This window comes from Juglans regia, chromosome 2 (genome assembly GCF_001411555.2).
Source record: "Juglans regia cultivar Chandler chromosome 2, Walnut 2.0, whole genome shotgun sequence".
In the NCBI taxonomy this organism is placed as follows: domain Eukaryota; kingdom Viridiplantae; phylum Streptophyta; class Magnoliopsida; order Fagales; family Juglandaceae; genus Juglans; species Juglans regia.
In genome coordinates, this window is record NC_049902.1 from 28,564,803 (window position 1) to 28,571,291 (window position 6,489).

Sequence of the window (6,489 nt, forward strand, 5' to 3'; positions counted from 1 at the left end):
TCAATATAGGCTAGATGATCTTTCTTGTGTTGTTCTGAGACCTTTTCCTCGGGCGCAGTAAGTGAGATAAGGCCTCTAAGACCTCTTACTCATTTAAGACATATTGAATCTTACGATGCTAAATGTCGTAGTTCTCCCCATCTAAATTTCTCTCATTTGTTTAAATTGACAACTATATTCTTGGATGTCATTTCACTACAATACACAAAGAATAGATATTACACACACACACCTAAGAAATCTGTCGCGTCCAACCAAGCTAGAAAAAAAAATAATTTAGACATGTCGCAAGATTGAAAAATCGCTAGACTTCATAATCATCTCTTGTGCCATAATATCCAATTATTAAATTTCTAATCTAATTCTCGTTCAAATTTAAAAGAAATATGGGAGATCAAATCCTCTTCAATCTCAACCATACTCCCACTATCTTAAGTAGTCATCTAAACCTAGTCACATGTAAAGACATAACCTAATAAAACCTCAGTAACCTTTTGGGCAAGTCTACAAGGACAGCTACTCAGACTACAACAACCTGTTGGGCCAGTTTACAATGATAGCTACTCAAACTACAGAAACTTGTTGGTCCAGTCTATAAATATGGTTTTTTTAAGACCATTGCAGTCCATTTTTCTTGTTCCATCAGTGCATTTACAGTTCTTACTGAAGCCACCATAGTCTTTTGGCTATATTATGTATTTATAGTTCTTGCTGAGACCACCATAATCTTTTGGCTATACAGTACATTTACAGTTCTTACTGGAGTCACTGCAATTCTTTTAGCTATCATTCACATTAACAATTCTAACTAAAACTACTTAGTGGAAATTTTCTATTTTAACATTGAAATTAATGAAGACTAATGTCTAAATATTCAAGCCTAACATTTATAGATGATAAAATAATCATATATCTACATGTTCAATTCACACATACATGTAATCACATTTAATCTAAAATATTAAATAAAAGATCACATGTAATATAACATTATGAAATTAAAAAAAAAATAGCATGAATATAACTATATATTCATATGTAATCACATTTAATCTAAAACATTAAATAAAAGATCACATGTAATATAACAATATATCTAAGCATATATTAAATCATGCAAAAAAAATTAAATTCTTTTTATAATACAAAATAAATGTATAATAAATACATTTAAAACTCCCACTTAAACCAAAGGAAAGTTGCAAGTGGTGCACAATGCCCTCGTTTAACTGGTGTTCCTAGGTTCGAATGCCAGGGGTGCCACTTTCATCCCTTTTTATTTTATTTTGTATTAAAAAAAATGGGCTCAAACAATGCTGGGCACGAAAATTGCCCAGACCACCTTTTTTTCTTAAAAAAAAAAAAACACAAAAGGGTCAAATAGCCCAGCCCAGATGTTTTTGTTTTTAAAGAAAACTAATGGGCCCAAGGGCCCAAGGCCAGCCCAAATTACTTCCAGATGACTTAGAAGTAGGGCTGAAAAATCGAACTATCGGTTCGGTTTTGCAAACCGAAACTGATAGTTCGGTTTTCCTGGGGAGACCAAACTGGCCGATCATTAGGGGAAAATCGGCCGGTTCGATTACAGGTCGGTTGGTCGGTTTTGGGCCGGTTTGAACCACTCTGTTGGGCCATTTTAAGACCCAATTCAACCTCTTTTTGGGCTCAATTGGTTATTCAAGATCATCTACATTTAGACTTTTTTTGCAGAATTTCTTTTTGCAATTATTAGTACAATTTCTTTTTAATTTTAATCATGCCATGTATATATTATTAGTAACTAATAACTAGTACATATATACTATTTATATTTTATAGTCTTATTATCTTATATACTAAATTACTAATTAGTAGATAAATAAATAAAAACTCCACTAGATCATGTTTAATACACATTACAAACAAAACTAAATTGTCTTAAGCAAGTAAGAACATATAACAATTGTTCTTGAATAAAACCCAAAAAATCTTCATTCTTCAATTGCAGTCTTCAACTCTTCAATCATCAATAGTTGTGATATATGATGCTCCTAACTCTATAAGGAAACACCAAATAATCAATATTAATAAATTAGGATAATGAAAAAAAAATTAAATTAAATTATAAAAATAAATGAATATGGAAATTGAATGAGAAAAACACATTACCAGATTCTACTACAAAGCTCTCAACATTATCCATGGAGTCTCGAATATCAATTGGCGTTGACGGATGTCGCAACCAATTCTGAGTACAAATAAGTGCCTCAACAGTTCTCGGAGCTAAGGAACTCCGAAAAGGATCAAGTACACGACCTCCCGTACTAAATGCGGACTTTGATGCAACCATGGAAACATGCATGACTAACACATCTCGTGCAATTCTCGCAAGTATAGGATAGTTAGGCTCATTCACTTTCCACCAATTCAACAAGTCAAAAGATTGACTGAATGTCTCACAACCATCTGATAAATACACGTCAATCTCTGTTTTGTAGCTGTAGATCCAGAGGCAGTCGATGCTAGCAACCACTCATAAAAAAGTTGTGACTCATAATTGTCTTCAGCATCATTTGGAAGGGCAGATGACGGAGGGGAAATATGTTCTCTGGTACTTAAGGAAGAACCGAACGTAGCATTATACTCCGCATACATGTCTGATAATAATTGTCTCACCCTCGACAACAAATATTCAGCCCAATTGTGATCATAAATTATTTTCAAGTGAAAAGTAAGAAACTCCAACTTGCTACATGGATCAAGGAGAACTGCAATCAACAACAACAAATTCATCATATCCAATGAACCCCAATACTTATCAAATTTCATTCTCATGCTAATGGTCATGCTCATCAAACAAGTATTCGCACTCTTACACAGTCTAACCAACTCTTTTTAGAGCCTACAAATCTCCAAAAAACTTGTGTTTACCGTGACATGTAAAGAACCAGAAAATCGACAAGTGGCATCATAAAACATCTTCAAAAATTTCACAAAAATCCGCACTGTCTCCCACTCGTCAGCTCTAGGAGGCCCAATGTTTCCATCCTTAAAGTAAAAAAGAAAATTGTAGTCCTCACTCTCTATTCGCCTAAAAGCCTTTTCAAATTTCTCAGCAGCCTCTGACATCATGTAAGTTGAATTCCATCGGGTTTGCACATCAAGGCACAATATTTTTTTACAATCAATTTTTTCTTTTTCTGCACATCTCTTAAACTTGTCTAATCTTGCAGGGGAGGAGGCACATATCTAACCGCATTTCTAACCATTGTAATGGCATCATCACACTCCTTACAACTCTCATTCACGACAAGATTCAGAATATGAGCACAATATCTCATGTGCATATACTTCCCCTCAAATATATTCTCTGTCAAAAAATATCTCAAATATGCAATTGCAGTATCATTTGAGCTAGCATTATCAACAGTAACAGTAAATATCTTATCAATGCCCCAATGAAGGAGGCACGATTCAACATATTTTCCAATGGTATCCCCTCGATGATTAGGGATTAAACAAAAATGAATGATTTTCTTCTGTAATTTCCAATCACTATCAATGAAATGAGCAGTTAGGCACATATAATTAAGATTTTGTACCAATGTCCACGTATCGATAGTTAATGAAATCCTCATTCCCCATCTTTAAATAACTTTTTTAAGTTTGGCTTTTTCATATGCAAATAGTTTCATACAATCTCTTGCAACCGTCACTCGACATGGCACTTTAAATCTAGGTTCAAACAACCAAATCATCTTCTTAAATCCTTGCCCTTCAACAATTTTAAATGGTAATTCATCGAGAATTACCATCTCCGCAAGCGCCATCCTCACAGCCTCCTCACTATATTTATGGGTTACAAGATTTCTTAAAGAATTATCAGTCTCTCCAAACCCCTCTGAGGATACCTCACCTGCCAGTGTTGTTTGGTATTTATTTAAAGGCCCACGTTTATGAGGATTTTTGGGACATGAAGATAGATGGTTTTGCATGGTTGAAGTTCCGTTCCTCTTCGAGGGGCAAGTATATATCTTGCCACAATAATTAAACTTAGCCTTAGGATCATCTACGGAACAACCCTCAACTTTTGTTAAATGGTCCTAAACAATTGACGGATCATTCCCCTTCCGTTTCTTAGGAAGTTGACAATTACTACTATTAAGGGCACTTGAAGTCGGGGGTTTTGGTATTTGGGAGTTCGAATCGAGATCAATTGGACTTGACGAAGAATCCATCTAACATGTAAAACCAAGAAAGAACAAAAAATACCACAATTGTCAATTACACAGCAGCTAGTTTGCAACGTGGCAAACATCACAAATCTAAGATTCTAATCTACATTTTAGATCACTCATAAATCTCACAAATTATTTTACTTTCAATAAATTATGAACATTTATTGTCAATAAACATCACAAATTATTTATAACATATCATAAATTTTACTTTCAATAAACATCACAAATTATTTTATTTTCAACAAAAGTTACAAAACTGTCAATCTATAAAATTGAAATGCACACTGCATCTTCAAAAACCACCGACTGTTCATTGTACAAACTACAAACTACAAAATCTATAACACATCTTCAATCCGTGAATGCACCAAACCAGAAAACACAAACAGGGCTCTCAGGCTGAAATACTTATAAAAAAAATACTTATAAATCTCACAACAAAAATACTTATAAATCTCACAAAAAAATACTTCTAAAACATAAATGTCACAAAATATTTATAAAAAAAAATAAATCTCACAAAAATTAAAATCATATGGTTCAATGGTTCATACCTAAAAAATAAAATGGAGGCTCTCGGGCTGTGCCGTTTGCCGGAGGAACGTTGAGCGGTGGAGGCTGCGTCGCTACTGGACAGTGGACCGCTGGGCGTCGGTGAGCCATGAGTGGAGTGGAGGCAACGGCGCTAAGAGTGACGAGTGAGAGGCGAGAGCCTGAGTGGAAATCGAAGAGGGAGGGGGAAACAGGGAAAGAAACAGGGCTGGGGATTAATATGCTCTACTTGGAACGGCGCCCGCCGTTCCCTTTATTTTTTTTTTCTAACCTTAAGATGCAAACGACACCGTTTCACTTATTTAAGTGAAACGGCGTCGTTTAATGAATGAATATATTTAAAATATATATATATATGACGTCGGCCGGTTTTTCAGTTTTTGGCTGGTTCAAACCGGGACCGAACCGACCGACGCCGGTTTTGATAAATTACCACCGACGGCCGACCGGTTCCCTGTCGGTTTCGGCCGGTTTCGAGCTCCGGCAACCGGTCTGAGTCGTTCCTGGTCGGTTTGCCGGTTTTCTGTACAGCCCTACTTAGAAGTCATCTTCAAGCTCTAGGTGGCTACTGTTCACGTGAACAGTAGTCTTTACACAGTTGCAAACGCAGCCGACGCTAGAGACCACCACAAGAAGCCTCACTTGCATCATCTGCCGAAAAAATATTCCAACTAGCTGGGTGGCACCGCACCACCTCATTGGTGGGTGCTACATCATGGTGGTGTGTACAGCACTTCTGTGGTACTGTGGTGAGCACTGCACCACCCGGGTGCGCCCCACACCACGGTGGTGCGCACAACATTGTTGGGGTGCGTGTAGCACCTCTGTGGTGCTTACAGTGCTACTGTGGTTTGCACTGCACCACTGCCCTGCTACGGTCATGGATGCTCAACATAGATGAAGCTTTTTTAAAAAAAATTAGTGGTTAGTGGCAGCACGAACGCTACGCACTTCACAAAACAGTTTTCATAAAAAAATTTGAGGACAAAAATGGCATCCAGAATTTAAGCATATGCAAGAAAAAATATATAAACTGGGAACAACTATAAGATGACTCTGATATCAATGTAAGAAAGCATAGTGAAAAATACCCCAAGCACAACTTACTAAGTTGTTCCACAAGTATATCCAGTTTAGCAAACCTCAAGCATCTCCTCTTAATGGTGAAGTGTACTACGTAGTATAGACTAGAGTAACACTCAACACATCCATAACCTAAATATTATTTCAAGAGAGAACAAAAAAAGAGAGAGAATTTGTATTTTGGATGATCCAACAAACCAACTAAGGGGGGCTATATATATAGCCCACCCCATATGACTAGCCTTTAAAACCAGCCTCCAATCTGCCATTTAAATGGCAGTAACATAAAGCCATGCATTACAATACAGGAGAGGAGAGGGTCAGCCCCACGCGGGCACCCCTCCATCTAACAACCTTTCTACAGGTTCATCAGTTGGCAGTCTTTCAAAGTCTTCTCCCTCATTTTCTTTCTTTTCTTTTCTTTCATCTCCATGGCTCTTATAGAAATTGTTTGCAAAATCTTTCAACGCTAAAAATATTACTTGACTTAAAAATTCATTATCCCAACTAACATAAAATATGAAATATAATAAAAATTGAGATGGAGGAAAGAAAACGAGAGATCAGAGATTTCGATGGCTGCATCTTTATTATTTCCTATTGTAATTGAATACAAAACAATGGTCACGATTTA